Raw genomic sequence first — 20,217 nt, forward strand, 5'->3', positions numbered from 1 at the left:
CCAACCCCATATAGGCACGTAGTGCACGCGCACACAGACCATTCCCAACCCCATGTAGACACACACTGCACACGCAGGCCATCCCTAACCCCACGTAGGCACATGCTGCACGCGCTCAGACAGACCATTCCCAACCCCATATAGGTACGCAGTGCACGCGCACACAAACCATTCCCAACCCCATGTAGTCACGCAGTGCACGCGCACACACAGACCATTCCCAACCCCATATAGGACGCAGTGTACGTGCATACAGACCATTCCCAACCCCATGAAGGCACACGCTGCACGCGCACACACAGACCATTCCCAACCCCATGTAGGCACGCAGTGCACGCACACACACAGACTATCCCCAACCCCATATTGGACGCAGTGCACGCGCACACAGACCATTCCCAACCCCATGTAGGCACACACTGCACACGCAGGCCATCCCTAACCCCCGTACGCACATGCTGCACGCGCACACACAGGCCATTTCCAATCCCAGATAAGCATTCACTGCACCTTATTGCACAGAAGCCGTTCCCAACCTCATAGTTGTTCACTTCACGCACGCAGAGAAACCATTCCCCATAGTCACACAATGATCACAAACACACATACAGACCATTCCCAACCCCATATAGGTACACACTGCTCGCACGCACAACACAATTCCCCCCATACGCACACACTGCACGCACACACAGACCATTCTCAACCCCACAGAGGCACACACTGCTCGCACGCACAGACTATTTTCCCCGTAGGCACACACTGAACGCACACACACAGGTCACTTCCAATCCCAGATATGCCCTCACTGCACGCATACACAGAGGCCGTTCCCAACCCCACAGATGCTCACTTCACGCGCACAAACCATTCCCCCATTGACACACATTGACTACCCACACATACAGACCATTCCCAACCCCATATAGGCACAAACTGCAGGCATGCACACAGACCATTTTCCCCATATGCACACACTGCACGCACAGACACACCATTCCAAACCCAAAATAGAGACACACTGCTCGCACGCACACACAATTCCCCCCATAGACACACACTGCACGCACACACAGACCATTCCCAACCCCACAGAGGCACACACTGCTCGCACGCACACAGACTATTTCCCCAATAGACACGCACACACTGCACGCACACACAGACCATTCCCAACCCCATATAGGCACACACTACAAGCTCGCACACAGACCATTCCTCCCATAGGCACACAATGCACGCACAGACGGACGAGTCCCAACCCCACAGAGGCACACAATGCTCGCACGCACACAGACTATTTCCCCAATAGACACGCACACACTGCACGCACACACAGACCATTCCCAACCCCATGTAGACACACACTGCACACGCAGACCATCCCTAACCCCCGTAGGCACACGCTGCACGCGCACACACAGACCATTCCCAACCCCATGTAGACACACACTGCACACGCAGACCATCCCTAACCCCCGTAGGCACACGCTGCACGCGCACACACAGACCATCCCCAACCCCATGTAGGCACACACTGCACACGCAGGCCATCCCTAACCCCACGTAGGCACATGCTGCACGCGCGCTCACAGACCATTCCCAACCCCATGTAGGCACGCAGTGCACGCGCACACAAACCATTCCCAACCCCATATAGGCACGCAGTGCACGCGCACACACAGGCCATCTCCAACCCCATATTGGACGCAGTGCACGCGCACACAAACCATTCCCAACCCCATATAGGCACGCAGTGCACGCGCACACACAGGCCATCTCCAACCCCATATTGGACGCAGTGCACGCGCACACAGACCATTCCCAACCCCATATAGGCACACACTGCACACGCAGGCCATCCCTAACCCCACGTAGGCACATGCTGCACGCGCGCTCACAGACCATTCCCAACCCCATGTAGGCACGCAGTGCACGCGCACACAAACCATTCCCAACCCCATATAGGCACACGCTACAAGCTCGCACACAGACCATTCCTCCCATAGGCACACACTGCACGCACACACAGACCAGTCCCAACCCCACAGAGGCACACGCGCACATAAACATATAGGATTCGAACCCCTCTAAACACACACTGCTCGCACACAACGTGTGTTCGTTCCTAACTGCATAAATACATATTTAGACATTGCAGTTGCTGCTCATTCCCAAAGCCATACAGACACACACACGCGCTCCCACGCACAGACAATACACACAGTCATTTCTAAGCACACTGCACCATCCCGCACACAAACACGCAAAACCCACGTACTACACGCTGTGAAAACAGATCATTTCCAACCCCGCACTCCACACACGCGCGCGCACACACGCACTGTACACACTTTGTCCTTCCCACAAGACTGAGGCACACACACACAGACACACACACTGACACTCACAGCCCAGAGGACTCTGCTTCAGCGGTCACCCCGAGGGCTCCAGAGGTGGGCACCTGAGCCGGTGGGCTGCTCCCTCGGCAGGGTGGGATCAGGGGTGGGAGCCAGGCTGTGGGAAGCCATCCCACACCCCAAGCACGGCCTCGCTGCTATTTTTACCCCCGCCCACCTCCTCGGCGCTGGCAGGAGCGCGGTCCCCCTCTCCTCCCACAGAGCAGGCTGTACCCGCTCCGGCACAGTGCGCGCTGGCAGGGGAGGCAGCCGCCGCGGCAGCATTGCGCACGCCCCTCCGCATGGCAAGTGGCCGGAGCCACCTCTCCCAGACACCGCTCCCCGCCCGAGGCTAGAGGGGAGCGCACCGGAGCAGCTCTGCACCCTGTCCCCAGGATGTCCCCCCGAGCCAGGCACCTGCTCCACCGAGGGCCACCCCTCGCCTGACCGCTAACCCGGCCCTCAGCAGCGCCCCGCGGGCAGAGATGGGAGAGAGCCCCCGGGACTAATGAACTCGGACCCGGGCTGCCCCTCCAGGGCCAGAGGCTGCCCACCTGCTCTGCTGCGAGTCTGGGAGGGATGAGACCTGTTGGATCGGCTGCCAGGTAGGGCTCCTCTTCCTCGTCAATGTGTTTTTCTAACAGCGATGAAACATTATTTCAATATACCTTCCCAACTGTCTATTTGTACCACTAGCGGGAAATCCATTTTACCAGTTACAAATGGTTTCTAGTGGAACTGATAATCAGCAAATAAATGTATTTTACCAGCTGCTAGGCAGCTATGGGGAAGATTCCAGTTGCGCGTCGAAACTGGACGTGGTGTTTGATGGTGTTGAGTGACCTCACATGGAACTTATTTAACCAGTATATGCCCTCTTTACCTTCCACGCTGGACATTGAGAGCCATATGTCCAAAAGCCCATATACCGTAACTGGAACTAGTAGTAACCATTTGTAACTGGTCAGCTGGAATTTCTACCTGGAGCTGTGCACACCAGAAACTGGAATACATTATGGACCTTTAATAATAACACGTCTGTGCATGGCTGTGGGGAACTGGACACACCCTGTTCTAGGACGGGCTCTGTTGGAAGACGTGTGTGCCGCGTAGGCACAGTGGTCGTGCGTGTGTACATCGGTCGCTGTAAAGGCGCCAAGAGGCGCACACTATTGCACAGGTGGGCAGAGGGGGTAGACAAATGATGCAGCCGAGAGAAGTGAGGGGAAAAGAGGTTTTGTTGTCCTCTTGGGAATCCGTGAAAAACTCAAGTGAAATTGTCACAACTAGAAGATGGGTGAAATGTGGGCCACGAGGGGCAATATTAGGTGGCCGGCTCTACAGGCTTCTTTCCGCACTTTTCCCTCTCACGTCTCTCTCGGAAGTTTGAGTCCTGGATTAGCTACTCGAGGCAAGGGGATGTTTTAGTTTACGGAGTGCGCTAAATATGACGCTAAAGTTAAGAAAGGTTTGTAAAACGAACGACAGACTGAGCTCTTGGGATGTCACTGAAACGTGATGTGACACCACGGAAAACGAGTGCAGTGTTGTCCATGTGATCACAAGTAGTTTGATTCTAGCCTCACTAAGTGTGATGTCATCCCTCACTATTGTGTTGTCATCGAATGCTAGAATGACGTCATGACCATACGATGCCTTCAAAAGCTGGTATGACATCAACAAAAGCCGACGAGGGGCAATTTAAACCAACTGTGACTTCATCAGAGCTCCTGTGATGTCATCAGTAAATAATTGAGGTGCCATTGGAGCAGCTGTGACGTCATCGTAAGTTGTGCGGACGGCCTGGACAGCCCAGTGAAGCGACTGACAGCTGTTGGGGTCTGTCCGAATGCACGAGGCGTGTGAAGGAGACACGAGTGGGGTTTGTTTAACTCTGTCGCACTGTCACCAACACGTTTTGTGATGGTAAGAATGAGAGACGTGATCTCATAGAAAGCTGCCATGACACAAGCTGTAGCGCCTACGTTTTTGATGCCTTGACAGCTGTTGCGATATAATTTATTATTGACCTGGCTTCGTGGACACCTGTTGAATATTGCTAATTACTGGCATCATGCTATCCAAAACTATAGCGATGCAATGAACTAGATGTTATGATGTAATCGATAGTTGTTGATCTATGAATAATTACTGTTGCGGTGTCACTGATAACCTTGAGTTATAGGAAATGATGCCTATGATGACACTGATGACTATTGCAATATGATACGATACTGTTGTAATATCATAGCTAACGTGTGTGATATCATTTTATGTGATAACGAGTTCATTGATAATAACTGTTGTGATATAGTGAATTTTGTTTAACACCACTATCTGTTGTGATATGGACATATATGATGCCTTTGATAAATGTCGCGATACTCTGAAGTAGTTCTAATAGTCTCTGTTTCGAAATGATGCCTTACATTTATAGCGCCACTAAATGCGCCTACGATCGGAAGGGTTAATGTACTGAACTCGAGGGCAGTCGTGACGTCGTTTCTAGCTGTCGTGACGTCATGACAGCTGCCCAGCGGAGCCCAGGTTTCCACAGAAGACCCTGCCCCAGGGGGAAGCCTGGCTCAGAGTGTTAGTAAACACGTCGGGGTGCGTGGGTGGGTCGGTGGCAGTCGGTCTGTGGTTCATTACTTGGTGCTGTAGCGCGCGCTGCTTTCTTAAAACCTGAGCTCTTTGGACAGGCTCAGGTCTGGGATTGTTAATCACAGGTTGATATCAGTGTAGCGCCTTGTACTGACTGGCTTTGTTGTCCTCAAGGCGCTCAGCGTGTTCCTGAAAATCTTAATAATCGGGGCAAACACTGGTGTTTTGGATGGAAATTCGCGCGCTGGCTGACTGGCATGCGATTTCTGAGACAGACCCCCGCGCCCTGACCCCCGCCCAAGGGGACACATGTAGGTCTCTGGGACAGCATGCCCCGAGTGCGCACACATCCACTGCCTCCGGCTGAGAAGCGCATCGAGATGTGACCACAAAGTGCATGTAGACGCCGGGTGTCCTGTGCACGGGACCCTCAGCCACGAGGACACTCCCATGAAGGACGAGGAGTCCATGGAGCTTCACACACCACGTAATACCGGACTTCAGCCGGATTCTCTGCACCCCGGTTTGGGAGGTAGACTACAAGAGACGAAGAGGTAATTTGCCCAGGGTCACACAACGTGATGAAGGGTAGAAGATGGGGTCAGAATTCATGTCTTCTGGATTCACCAGATCTGACCTCCTCCCACCATTGAGGTGTTTCACCATATGGGGTTGTAGGCGCATACAATACACGAACATACATGTATGTCTCTGTGTGCAAGAAAGTACGTGATTTAATTGTATGTGCACATAATATGTGAGGATATTATGTGCCCTTAATTGCTTTTGTACACTTATAATATGTGAGTTTAGCTGTCTGCGAGCACACCACAAGTGCGTGCAGGTGTGCGTTTAATTCTCTCTGTTTGCACGTAGCATGTGAGTAGCATGTCTGTTCACTTCTCTTAGTTCTTCCAGATGTCTGAGTATATTCGATGACCCCTGTGTGTGTAGGAATGTCTCTGCGAGTGTTCATCAATGTGCATGTCTTCTTCTTGCCTGTGTACTGTTTCCATGTGCAATTCTGGGTACACCCTTTACAGTACGCGTATTACTTTGCATTTACTTTCCCTTCCTCTGTGTGTGTGTGCATGTACATGTCCGTGTGAGTGAATATGTGATGTAACTAATTGTGCTTGCGTGTGTCAGTGTCTGCGATTGTGATGTATCTGTGTGTCTTTATGTAACCATTTGTGTGTATGGAGATATATGTGATTGGGCTTCCATCCGTGTCTGACTTTACATGCATATGTGACTCAGTGTTTCTGTATGACTGAGGTAACATCTCGGTGTTTGTGTGCTTGAATTTGTGTTATGAGTATGTGTTTATTGATTGCACGTGCAGTTCTATGTAAACTTCAGAAATACACAACACAAAAGAAATAACGACTTTAACTGTAGACAGCCAACATTTACTATATAAAAAAGACTATATAAAAAAATTCTGACGCGTTAGCAAATACAAAAAAGTCACTTTTTCCAGCTATTTTAGTGCTGAGTTGTATTATTATATTAGCTTCATTCCTGTCATACCCGAGGGCAGTCCCTTGATGGTGCAGTCAGGTGCATCTCAGTACGTTTCATGGCCTGTTTGTGTCGCTTGCCTTGACGTATGCAGTTACATTTTTGTGCCTTTATTTTGTGCCAATGTTTCCACAGACTGCTGCACTTCCGAGTCTCACTACCTTGTTTGTTCTTTCTTTGTGTGTGTGCCTGTGCGTGTCTGTGCATCCATGCATGTTATCTTATGTTCTTGCATAGCGCCGCAACGCCCACTTACTTGGCGCGGACATTGGTTTCCAGTTGTCCTTGATCCAGCAGAGGTCCATCCCTGGAGATTTCATTCCTGAACCACATTGGGGTGGTGGGTGTCCTCCGGGAGAAGCCCGGCAAGGCCCCTAGGATCTTGTGGAAGTCCACCTAAGCTGCGTGAATGTTGAGTGTGATCCTGTCAACACAACCTACTTCGTTGCATGCCAGTCTTTTCAGCACAATCAATCAATCAGGAATTTGTAAAGCGCACTACTCACCCGTGAGGGTCTAAAGGCGCTGAGAGGGGGGCAGGGAGGGAGTGCTGCTACTGCTCGAACAGCCAGGTCTTGAGAAGTTTTCTGAAGGTAAGGATGTCTTTGGTCTGGCGCAGGTGGGTGGTAAGAGTGTCCCACGTTTTGGCGGCGAGGTGCGAGAATGATATACTGCCGGTTGTAGTTCTGTGGCCGCATGGGATGGTTGCGAGGGCGAGGTTGGCGCAGTGGAGATGCCGGGTCGGGGTGTAGAAGAAGAGGCATCTTTTGAGGTATTCTGGTCTGGTGGTGTGGAGTGCTTTATGAGCGTGGGTGAGGAGGTTGTGGTGATTCTCTTGTTGACGGGGAGCCAGTGCAGGTCTCTCAGGTGGTCTGTGATGTGGCAGTGGCGGTGGATGTCTACAGTTCACTTTGATGGTGGATCTTCTGCTTCTCATCTGGTCTTTATTGCCTTGTTCTAGGTACTAATACAAACTTGCCATCCTGTGTTGTCTTCTAATTAGAATAGGTCTGTCCCTTTTGTGCACTCTTTTTTATAGTGTACTGTCTCTGTAGCTCTTTATTTGTCCCTAATTACACTCAGTTCCCTACACAAGCCCAGTTGTCCCTTTCAACCTGCTGACGTTGCGTGGTAAGTGGATTATTGAGTCAATGTTTTCATAACATGCAGGACCCTGAAGACACCTAGTCCCCTCACCACTGATGGTGCCTGGGCTGATGCTGGAAGAGCGCCACCCAATATGGGGGAGCACGGCCCCTTAGAAGACGGGACCGCCGAGGCCCAAGAACCCCTTCGCACTAGTGGTGCAATGGGCTGGCCTGTTACTTACACCCCCACGCCTCGCGAGGTGTGGGGGCGGAAGTTTAGGAAGGTGAACATTTTGGCTGCGCCAGCTCCGTCCGGTTCCAGCTGCCGCATGCCAGTGGGGGGCTACATAAGCGCCCCCCCAGGAAGGATCGGCCTTCTTGCATTCTGGCAGCTGGAGTGTCGGTCGGCTCGCAGTTGTCCCACCCACCCTTTCCTTAATTTAGGTTGTGTAGAAGGTATTGGCCGGTAAGTGAGGTATTAAAGTAACCAGGAGCAACAGAGGGGTCCCCAAGGCTGGTGCCCCAGGTTAACACCAGAGATAGGATCCTGAAGTCCTGAGCCAACCTACGGATGTACACACCAGATTAAGGGGTAGGGAGCCCAGATCGCTGGGGGGGCCATGGGGCTCCCGCTCTTGGCCGCTCAGTTACACCCCTAGGCAAATTGGTGTTTAGAAGGGGGGCGGAACCCTGAGCGTGTGGACAAGGAACGGTGTAGCCAGGGCAACCGCCCCTCCTAGGGATACAGGTGAGGTACGGCTCACTTGTGTGGTCCAATGGTGGTTCAGGACAGGAAGGGATCCTGTCATAAGTAAATGATTTATGGTTACTGAATATATCTTGCGGATGTGATTTTTGTTTTTGTAAATATTAAAAAGTTTATTTGAAGTGATTTATGGTGCAGTTATATGTAAAAATATCATAAATAACTTGTAATAAAAACTTCCTCCAACCAATAAATTTGTCGGTCTACGTATGGCTGGTGGTGTGGGGGTGAGGGCTTGCTGGCGGTCTCCGGATTCTATGATCTGAGAATGAGGAAGGGGAGGACTGGGCAGGCTGGGATCACCCAGAGTGCTTCAATAGGGAAGGGAGGTTTAGAAACAAAAGGCCTCATTAAGAGTTTGGTGGCCAGGCTACTTCATCACAAATGTGACAGATATTCCTTCCTCCGTATCATGATCTCCTTAGGCTATAATGGGATCGTAATGCAGCGGGTGGGATATTCGTCACGTTTGTGATGGAGTAACCCTCTCAGCTAAAGTCTAAATTAGGCCCTAAGATTGCTGACAACAAAGTGTCTAGCGGGACTGGATGGTTACCTGTAGCCCAAGGGATCACTGCCTCCGACTATTCTCAATCAGGTGCTATTTTTCGCATCTTCCAATAGTATCTGGAAGTAGAAAAGTGTTTTGCTTCAACATCCAGTTCAGAACACAGCAACAATATCTCAACCACTCCACCCATGATCCCTCACTATCATCTCTCCACTACTCCCACGCTCACACCACACCACTGTGAACCTCATTCCTGCCATCACTCCTGCCTTCATCTACCCTATGCTCCTGTCTACCACCATACCACACTACACACCCTCAGTGCAACCTCCACTCCACCGGCTTACCATTGCCTTCTGAACACTCAGCTGCCACACTCACCCCACCATTACACGTCACCAGTGTTAGCCCCATCCCCATGACCCCTTACCTTCATTCATATTCCCCCATTACTACCACCAGACACCCAACCCACACCACCTGCAACCTGCCAACCTAGCTTGCACTCCCAGCACACATACCTTCAAGCCATCTTCTTCCCAACCTCTATTCCCCAGCACCACCATGAAACCCATCTGAGCAGCCCACATTCTATTACTTCACGCGTATAAGGCCACCATCAGCCCTACCCCTTCTCACTGCACCTCCATACTTCCCAAATATACTACCTTAATACCAAGCTATTCCTCCCTCACAAAACCAGATGCTCTACTTCACCTCCAGGCTCACCTCTATGCACCACCACTTCCACCAACATCCACTACCACCATTACCTTCTCCACATCGCCACCTTACAGTCTATCTAACCATCATTCCTACTTCTGCCTCATCCCTCTAGCAGCTCACCCCCACATGACAATCACAAGGACCTCTTTCTTTCTTGGCTGCCTGTCTTCTCTTCTGAATTAAAGAAATGTGAGGCCCCAGGCTTGTATGTATCCAGTACTTCTATAGCACACAGCTAGTCAGAAGGCAGCACAGAGTCAAAGGTAAGCGTAAGGTCAGTGAGTGATCGGAGAGGATGCTGCTCTCTGGACTGTTAATGCACTGTGAATGAAGCGTTTTTAAAGAGGTCTTTTCCTAACTTAAAGTGGCACGGGGGTGGGTCTGATGGATACAGGGATGTTGCATAGATGGAAAAGGTCTGTTGTGTTGCTTTTTTCTGTATTTTTAAACTTCTTAGTCTGCCGCCTGATGGTGTCCTGGCTGTGGGTATGCTGACAACCAACAGAGGTGGTGGGCCTGTGTGTAAGTGAGGGTGTCGGTCATGATGGCTTTGGAATTGACGTAGCTAGTTTTGAAGATGGTGCAGGCCTGGAAGGGGACAGGTGCAACAAAGCTCCAGGGCCCCCCTCAGTTCTGTACGTGGCCTGAGAGCTCCTGAGTGAATTCAGAAGAGGGGGCCCTCCTTGTACTTCGCCGGGGGGGGGGGGAGGATGAAGTTATGTTATGCCACTGGAAGGGGAGCCAATAGCTTTCCATCAGGAGGGCGGGGTGATGTGATCACATTTCTTCAGGGCCTGGATGAGACATGCTGCGGTGTGTTGGATGTCCTTTGCTATGCCAGTGTGGATTTTGGAAGGCCTGGAGGTAGGCTTTGCCACCACCCGAAGCAAGAGTACCGGTTGCATTCTGGAAGAAACGGTTCACTCTCTATGGAAGAGAGCTGATCTCAGACAGTCTTTGTGTTTTGATAGTGGGCTCCTTGAGGATGAGATTGGTATCCAGGGGGAACCCAATTGACTTGGCATTTGGTGTAAGTTGTGATTTGAGTTCTTCAAAGTGTGCAACCCAATATAAATGAACAAAATCAAACATTCATCGAGGGAGGGCAAGGGAGGCATGTTTACCAAAAGAATCCCACAGAGGTGGTTCTCACCAAAGACATAATGTGGACATGTGTCACGAGCAGCTGTCTGGGTACTCACCGAGTTCATTGCACATGGTGGGCGTGGTTCCCTCAGAAACATCCAATGTCTTTAGCAGAGGTATCGGGGTTCGTCAGAGCACACCATTGTGATTAGTTTCTTTTATATAGCGCCGAACTACTCTACAAAGGACCTCCGGGCACTTTGCGGAATATATAGCAGCGTAAAGAGACAAGAGCAAAACAGTGGAGCATGGAGAGGATGAGTTTATTACTGTAGTGCCCGGGTGCGCAGAAACAGACAGACCTTTATAGCTACAGCCCTGGTTCAGCAGTAGCCAGAAGTAACAGCTGCCAGTATTAATGTAGTCATTAGAGCTTGTTTTATCGTCCTAAGAAGGATGTAAGGTCGAGTCAGATGTAAACCTGCAGATATTGGTTGCACGCGCATTGTTTGCAGGATGCGCTTTACCCGACCGAGCTGCCCGCGTGGCACCGAGGCCGAAGCAGCTCGTGCATGGGTCCCTCCTGCTGTGAAACGCCGCCATGTCGGATCGATGTCGTCTCCAGTCGGAATCTTTAAAGGAAGGGATGCGTGTCCTCTTGGCTTCCTAGAGGTCTGGGGAATACAGACTCGGAGATCTGAACATGGATTCCAGCAGGCCCCGGACGTCCTGTTTATTTACATAATTGCCAAGCCTATTTACTTCATTCAGCCCTCGCCCCTCGCGGTTTTTATATTTCCACCTGATGAGCAAGGTCCTAGGTCACCTTGGCCATCAGAGGACGCTCTGCATATGTATCCGCCGTGGGAGCCATGTCACTATCGGGGCACGTTAACTACATCACATAGTGGGATCTCAAACAGGGCAAAACGTGTCTGTAGTTGTTGAAGATATGTGAGAACTCTTCCACCACAAAAGTGCATGTAAAGTGATGCAGTATATGTAACAAAGGTCTACGAATCACGGGGATGTGGGGGATATGCACAGCACCATCATCATAAACAGACCCTTCGTGGCAGACTGAATACATTTTCCAAAGGGATGGAAGATGTCTCGGAGCACTCTTTGGCACTAGAATGGCAATACCATATATATATATATATATATATATATATATATATATATATATATATATGTATATATATATATATATATATATATATATATATATATATATATATATATATACGTATATATATATATATATATATATATATATATATATATATATATATATATATATATACGTATATATATATATATATATATATATATATATATATATATATATATATATATATATATATATATATATTTATTTGCAGTTGTACATTGCACGAACTCGACCAGAAGGTATTGGACTGCTCTACATGAGCACCAGTTACACTACACAAGGAACATTCGATTTGGAGAGCACAAAGAGAGTAAGGGATGTTTCCAGAATCACAAGGTGTTGCGCCTACTGCTGAGACTGGAGCCTGGCTCCCCAGCTTTAAAGGCTGCAGGTCTGTCTGTTACGCCACATGTTTGCTCTATATTGACTCCCTGTGTACAGAACTGCCCCAATTTGAAATGCCTGTTCACAGTTCAGTGTTACTGCCCTCTGCTGGGTCTCTGATTAGAACATTGCAATGACGGCAGCTCCTCCGAAGGCACCGGATTGGCTCAGGGCCAATAACGACCATTACAGACCTCCTGCTCCAACCTGCTGCCTTCGTGCCTACCCCCCTTGTTTATTTTAGGCTCTGGCTTATAGTTTGCGGCCTAAAACAGTGGTTTTAGCTCTCGGCAGTGGATATTAATGCTTGATTAATGCCCTCTGTGTTGAGTTTTAACCCTTTGACTGGCATAAAACATCGGCCAAGGCCAGAGGTGTATAACGGGGGGAAGGGCATATGTGCGGTATTCCCACTGCCCCTCCCACCTCCTCCACTGACAACACAGGCGGATAATCACGCAGCCCTCGCTGCCTGCTGAGTAACAAGGGCCACTCGCGTCGCTGCAGCAGGCGCTGAACCCACTGGGCTGCCTCGCCCGTACTCCACGCTGGACGATGACAGTGACTGCGCCCGGAGAGGAAGTAGGGGGCGCCCCGCCATCCTGGTGCAACCCCAGCCGCTGCTGCGGGCGAATCCGCTGAGGCTGAAGTGACAACGTGGAGGGTTTCCAGAACTCGAACAAATAATTCATATTTTAATGCCGAGAGGGCTCTGCGGGTGCGACGGGGCGGCGCGTGGGCTGTCAGGACACTGTGCAGTCTGCGAAGAGCTCAGACGGCAGGGAGTAAGTATTAGGTGATGAGGGCGTGGAAAGGAGCACGATTTGTGTCGAAATGTGAAGTGAAAGCGTTGGTTGTGCCTGGGCGCTGTGTCACGGTGGAGGGGTGTCGGGAAGAGCACAGCTCCACCCCAGAGCCCGCCATTGCGAGAATCATACAAACCAATAAATAATAGAAAGCCCCGAGAGCCGGAACAGAGCAAGGGGAAACTGATTTGCAGAGGGGCACACTGCGTGTCGGTGGCTGAACTAAGGTGCCGTGAACCAAGGAATATAAGACTCGAGATTTACAGTGCGCGGATCAGCGATCGTCTCTTTGTGGTCGTCTTCCCCCGTGCACTGTGTGTGCACGACGTGGCAAAGGGCCCCAATGGCCTCATTTGCATTCACGCCTTTCCACCCACTCCCTCCCTCTCGGCGCTAGCACAGGCCTGATCTGTTCTTGGCAGGCAGCTCGTGCCGCATAACACTTCTCTGTAAAAGGCAGATAAAGTCACTAACTCAGTCCATGTCAGTGCGGACACCCTTTCCAGCCCAGGACCTTCATCTGCTATTCCTATCAGGTGTGCTAGTCTCATTCGGTCCTTGGCCGCAAACCAAGACTACAATACCCAGAATGCATTAGGTGGGGGCGCAAAAGCCTAAGACAGGACAAAGTGTCAATAAAGACTTGTAGTGTGCCGGTCACCTTAAAGACAGAGCATATTTCTTTGAGCTGCTGCACGAGCCATGGCTTGAAACAAAAAAAAAAACATACAGCACCACAAACGTATGTTTTAAAACCATGTGCTCTTAAATGTGTCCCGGCTCTCAGGACCTCAAACACTGGCACAAACTAAGCACTGGGGGAGTGGGGCGGGACACTGACCACGCATATGAGGTGCCAGAGTTCAGTGTAAGAAGATGACTTGAAGACTGCCTGCGCAATCTGTGTGGTGTTTTTTGAGATGGGAAAATACAAATAATTATTTGTGAAATGCCTGGGATGCTGGAGCAGGTGACCACCGTCTGCCCTGCTCGGCCTCGTCATTGAGATGCAGCTTGAGTCCAAGGTCACACCAAGATGCGCATCGTACCCGGAAGAGACCTGTGTGACAGAACGAAATACAGAGCACAGACATCCCTATTACAGGAGCAAAGCACCGGAGGTTGAACCATCGTTTATCAAGAGGTAGATTACAGAGCGGACGGTACCGCGAAAGCAGGGCCATTGGAGTTATGCGGCAGGCGAGGACACGATGAGGCAAGAAACTACAAGTTATGTGGCATAATGCGCCACATTTTGTGATAGTATTACATCATTATTTTGTCCGTTTACGCTTGTTAACACTGTCTGGGCATAGGGTATACCTCATTAGTACCAGAGTAACGGCCAAATATAGCAGTAGCAACAGAAAGGTGGCCAGTCAACCTTTGTGAAGGGCCTTCACTGCGCGCCCACTGTGTTTTAGTAACTTTCGAGCCGGTTGAGCTAAAAACTTTTTTTTGTTAAAAGTCTGCAGAGTATGCAGCATACGATAGATTATGTGGCACAAGCAGCAAATCCACGATTATGTGGAAAAGCAGTGGCCACTAAATTGGCTAATTACAGTGGGCCTGCTCTAAAGAGGAGCAGCCTAGTTGTAACTAAAATGTCACTATAGTAGAACTCGTGTACACATATGCATGTATCCATACGTAGACATGCTCCCAGAATGCACTTTAAATCATTTTTTTAAATCCACTTGGAAAATATTCTACCTTGTGGGGGAGTCTTTTCCTTTACTCGCCCCCCAACTCCTTCATTGAGTCTTGGGGGCATTCAATCCCATTCCTACGCCTGATATCGGTTTTCTGCATACATTGTACGTCTTGGCTGCGTTCGAGGACTGTGAAAATGGTTTCACTGTATGGTGAATATTATTTCACAATATGCAGGAAAACCTTACAAGGGCAAAGGCGCCCTTGAACCTGGAAACTTCACAAATATCACATAGGGTGAAGCACGGGACCTTTGCAAAGCTTCTCTAGTGTTACATTAACACCTCTACGGCACAGTCCCAACCTTTCCATTATCTGGACAGTCCGGAGAGAATCACATCACACAGCATTACCTAAATATAAGCTATGTGTTCTTCAAATTATAACATGTGGGACCAAACCGGATTTTATTTCGTTGGCCTTTATCACGAACAAGAGTTCTCAAGGGATTTGTTTCTTCCTGCTTCTTAGTTACCCACAATGCACTTGCCCAGTAATGACATCATTGGCCATTTAAACCTCCTGATATTAATCTGAGGCCATGCACTTGTGAATTTACCATCTATGACTAGCAGGTTACATGCACATCAACCCACTGAGCTAATAGGGGTGCTTAGACGTTTTCTTTGAGCTGCGTTGGGCATGCATGTAACAGCACAGATTCAGCGCTTAGAATGCAAGCAGCTCATTCAAATGGCCTTTGCTATGCCAAAATATATATTTTCTAACAGGCAACGACACAATTGTTTATGAAACGTTCTATAGCAAGCATGGAAAAAGGGGGATGAGACTCGGTGAGGGGGGCAATGTAGATATTACATAATACTGATCTGTTTTTATTTTCCTAAAGCACTCAAGGACACGCAAAAACTGAGCCAGACTGTTATTTTAGGGGTGGGCGGAATGTCTCCTCCCACCCGAAGAATTGACAGAATTTAGGTCACTCTGCGTTACTCTTTAACGCAGAGTTTTGGCCAAATTCTGCCAGTCGCAGAGTGGAGGAATAGTGCTCCCATAAGGCTCCGGAAAATGTGAGCTGGTGAGTGCGAGTGAGATTTGGTGTCCCCTCTCAGGATGTTCTAAAGTGGGCGGTCAGAGGGCTGCAGCTAGAGCAGATTTGCCGACGCTCAAGTAGATTTTCTACTTGAGAGGCAGCAAAATCAACTCAAATAGTTACGCACTCTTGGGCAACGCATGGTGCCGTCAGCACTGATTTTTCAGCACTGCTCATGCTAGCGGCTCTAAACTCCAGTGCAAGTAGCCTGAGCTGCATATTTTCCACCCGTTGGCGGAACTCCGCAGAAACTCACTGAGTTTTTATGTACGCTGGAGAATTCTGCAGAGTGAAACTCCATGAGTTCCACCCACCCCTACTTTATTCTTGCTTATAGAAACTCAAAAAGTGGAGTCAAAGTGGGTATTTATTAGAGTAAAGCTGTCTGTGATTAGATAACTCCCAATAAAACAGATGTAAGCCTTTATCTGTCAACACTTTTCTTTGTGGCTAAATGATCCGATTAATTAAGATTTGATCAGACTAAAGATAGCCTTCAGATTGTCTTTGCTTTACAAAGGGGGTCATCCTGGCATAAGGCAGTCTACATTTTTACTGATTTAAGGCAGCCTTTAGCATGCCCTACACCAGGGGACATGTCTTATATCAGGTCCATCTTCCCTGGCGTGTGGGATCATTAAGCCAGGGAAAATGCTAGAAAATCAAACCTCAGATGCTAAATATCAGACACGTTTCCACCTTGATTCACTGATGAATACATTTCCTTTAATATTAATGAGTCTTGTTATACAGTAGGTTAATTGTTAATATATTTGAAAAAAGGAAAAAAGAGACAAAATGATTTTGGTGCACAGAGTGAATTGGTCAAGCAAGGTTACCTAATGAGCAAGATGGAATCAGCAAACAGACATGAAAAACCTACGTTCTAAGTGATACTTAACATTTTGACTGTGATGAAATATTGGGTCATCAACAGCAAACATCAGTGAAATCCTGTTACGTTTCACTAAATCTTGACTCTTGACTATTTGTTATGAAAATATGCCTTTTTTCTTTTCAGAAATATGTTTTTATACTTTTCAGAAATATATTTTATACTTTTCAGATTTGCTTTTAGATCAAGTTTGCAAAGTACATGTTTAATTAGATACTTTTGCCCAGATTTACTACATTGCTATGCAGCACAGTGCAGCAGCCAAAAATTCTACGCTGCGTGAGGAGAGAGCAGTCAAGCACCATATTTACAGAGATGTGGCCCTCTCCTCCCCTCTCCCTAGTGCCAGAGCAGAAATTTGCTGCCATGCTCCATGCACACACCTTTGTACTATAGTGCAAGGGTGTCTTGGTGACTCTAGAAGGGGTTTTGTACTGGAAGGGTAGCCTCCCAGTACAAAATACTATGGTAAGACTAACTCAAAAACTTTTCCCACTTTGAATGTGTGCTGCACAGTGTAGCATACATGCAAAGTCGGAAAAGAAGGGAGAAATAAAAACATTTCTCTATGATAGCGCCTAGGTGAAATGGGCACTATTTTTTGATGCAAAGCCCTGTCGACTTCTTTTTTAGTAAATAGTGCTTTGCATCAAAACCTTTGGTGGTTGCATGGGATCACGACATGCACCACCCATGGAATGCCGCCTTGGCGCTAAGTAATGCACAGCAGAGCAATGCACTGCTTTGCGTTACTTTCAAGTGCCTTGCCAGCACAAAACACATTTTGCGCTGGCAAGTAAATAGGTAAAAACATTTTTTGCATTGATTTACTTCCCTTTTGTGATGCAAACACAGTGCAAAATCTTAGTAAATATACCCCTTTGTGCTACTTTAATGTATCAGACACATGGCGTTAGCCTACACCCTGTCATAGTGGTATTCCTGAAACCATGTCCTAGCTCTGCTGCCTGAGCTTCGGAAAGTCCATTTTGGTGTGACTGAATCTGATGCCGAAGAGAAGATCTGAACATCTGACCTCTGCCTCCTTGGGTACCTCTGCTTACCTTTGGTACCATGTTGCCTCTGCTGTTTTGCTCCTACTTTAGAATTGATGCTTTAGTACATAGTTACTCACAAACAATTTTTGCAGGGTACTTTAGCTTGAAAATAAAAGCTTCTGCATTAATTTAACATCTTTCTGAATGTTAGTGCTCTCTGAAGTAAAGAGCAGGCCAGGGGCAGCATGTGAAGGTTAGGAGGGCCGCAGGTGGCCCCCGGGCCGTACTTTGAGTATCCCTGTTTTAGTGCATCTCTTTAGCACTGCTGACATAATAGTGCTGCTAAATGAGGACTGCTCTGGTACTCATGCTGTGGAACAGGTGCCATGCCACAGTATCATTGCTTCAGTACTGGTAAGTAATAGTGTCTGAGAAAGGTGCACAAATATATGGCATGTCTGAGGGGATGGAGCACTTCTCAGTATCTGCATCGCCTACTCCAGCCACATTAAAAAAAGAGAATATGGAAAAATTAGTGAAGCAGGAAAGGGGTGGCTATTTAAAGTACGAGAGAAAGGGAAGAAGCATTAAAAACAAGCATTTGCAATGCACTAGGGTCTCGCATTTGTCCGAGTTACAGCTATTACCAGTTGTAAACTCCCAACCGGATTTTTCTTGCCACGCTAAAAGAAAAAAACAGCACCATCACGCTGCTACAGTTCACTCGTAATGAAACCTATCGGCAAAAGTGCAATTAGGTACGTAACCGGCAAAAGTGAAATTAACTGTGTAACAGGATCGATATTATGCGAAGCGCTCGACTTCTGCCAAGCGAGCTCGTGCTGCGAAAATAGAGAAAAAGTAGTCCACAAACCTGACGGGAAACAGCGAGCCTTGCATGTTTTCTGTACTTGGTCGCTGCGCTTGAGGAGGGCTAACCAGGGAAAAAGGCATGACGTATGCGTGCCTTCCACTAACGAAAGCAAGCAGATTCTAACAGGCAAGCCTACGAACCAATGAAAGACACTGACGTGGATGGGGCTCCGAGCCCTTTTCTAATTCCTAAAGCATCTCGCTAGCGATACGCATTCGCAAGTGCATGGGACGCAGGCTCGACCCTAAAAATGAACACAGGGCACCGGTGTCTCCGTCCAGTACAGAAAAAAAGGAAACAGATGAATCTATTTCAATGCCCTGGGTATTTGTCAGGTTGACTTCATCAACCTTGACAATTCAGTTATAAAGGGACATTCATTCAAAATGAATTGTCAAGAGTGATTCATCAGTGCTGCTTTGGGTGCCTCCCCGCTTCCTCCACAGCGCAAAATATAGACCCATCCAGTAAATTTCAGAAACAGAGATTGTCACCACATTCAAATTGCGCCTTCTGCTGAAGTAAGGGAAGGCAGATTGTGTTTTATGCCACTGAACTGGAGGCACACAATTCTATTTCACATAACTCTCTCTCTCTGTCCTCTCTCTATGAGACATAATGGCAATATCCAGTATGTAGTTATAGTTAGGACCTAATTTTCATAGGAGTAGCATTTTTTGTTTGTCTATAACTTTGGCGCTGTTTGGCAAATCTTCACAAAATTTTCAAAACTAGTTTGCCACTAACTTCAGCTGCTGTCTTGAAAGTTTCTGCATAATTTGTCAAGCAGGGGCTGAGAAAAAAGGGGGGGGGGGGAAATGCATTTTCCTCATGCAATTTCCCATAGGGATTTTGAACTACTGGACAGAATTACACCAAATTCGGCATAAAGCTAAGTTATTGAAGAAAAAAGATTTATGTATATCTAGAGATGCACATCCTCCCTGGATTCAACTGCGGGGGATCTCGGATCCAGACCCCAAAAAACACAGCCCTGATTCGCTGGCCGGAACCTGAGGGAAGAGTTGTGCCACCATTTTGTTTCTCCGTTGGCCTAGGGTAGGAAAAAAGATCGTGAAAAAATTATATCAGGGGTCATCGCACAGGACTGATGGAGGGGTTTATGAGGGACCCCCTCATGGGCAAGAAATTGCCCCCCAATTTTTGGGGGGCTTATGCGAGGAACTGCGTATCCACGTCATTGCTCAGCGCAGCCCGCAGTGTAACTCTGCAATAGATCTGCTGATCTGAATCCCAATAACAAAATACACACTAAACCCCTACCACGCATGGCCAATGGCCATGCGCATTGTTGGCTTGGCTGTAAGCGGGGTCTATGGCCAACACCCCATGCACATGTCCAAAGACCTTGCTCGGCATTGGGTTGGGTGCATGTAGGGCAGTTGGCTACAGGGCCTGTGGCCAATCTCCGCTGGGCACAGCCTTTGGCGGTGGTTGGATTAATGTATGATAATTACATATTACTTTATGTTAAAAAAAACATAGACATTCACAGAAAAAAACAAAGGTTAGAGACACTATAGTTCGGTTAATATTTTACACACACAAAACCATGGAAATTGAGCAGTTATAGTTATACTTATCTGAAGAAACT

General features: G+C 48.2%; 1 protein-coding gene across 1 annotated transcript in view; it reads left to right on the forward strand.

Moving 5' to 3' along the window:
• The first annotated feature begins 2,570 nt into the window (after positions 1-2,570).
• The window catches only part of CHRM2 (cholinergic receptor muscarinic 2), a 517,170-nt gene continuing 499,523 nt past the window's right edge, over positions 2,571-20,217 (forward strand). The window contains exon 1 of the mRNA XM_069227960.1: positions 2,571-3,004. The gene's annotated coding sequence lies outside the window, so the exon portion shown is untranslated. The remainder of the gene's footprint in view (positions 3,005-20,217) is intronic.

Source organism: Pleurodeles waltl, chromosome 4_1 (genome assembly GCF_031143425.1).
Source record: "Pleurodeles waltl isolate 20211129_DDA chromosome 4_1, aPleWal1.hap1.20221129, whole genome shotgun sequence".
Classification (NCBI taxonomy): Eukaryota; Metazoa; Chordata; class Amphibia; order Caudata; family Salamandridae; genus Pleurodeles; species Pleurodeles waltl.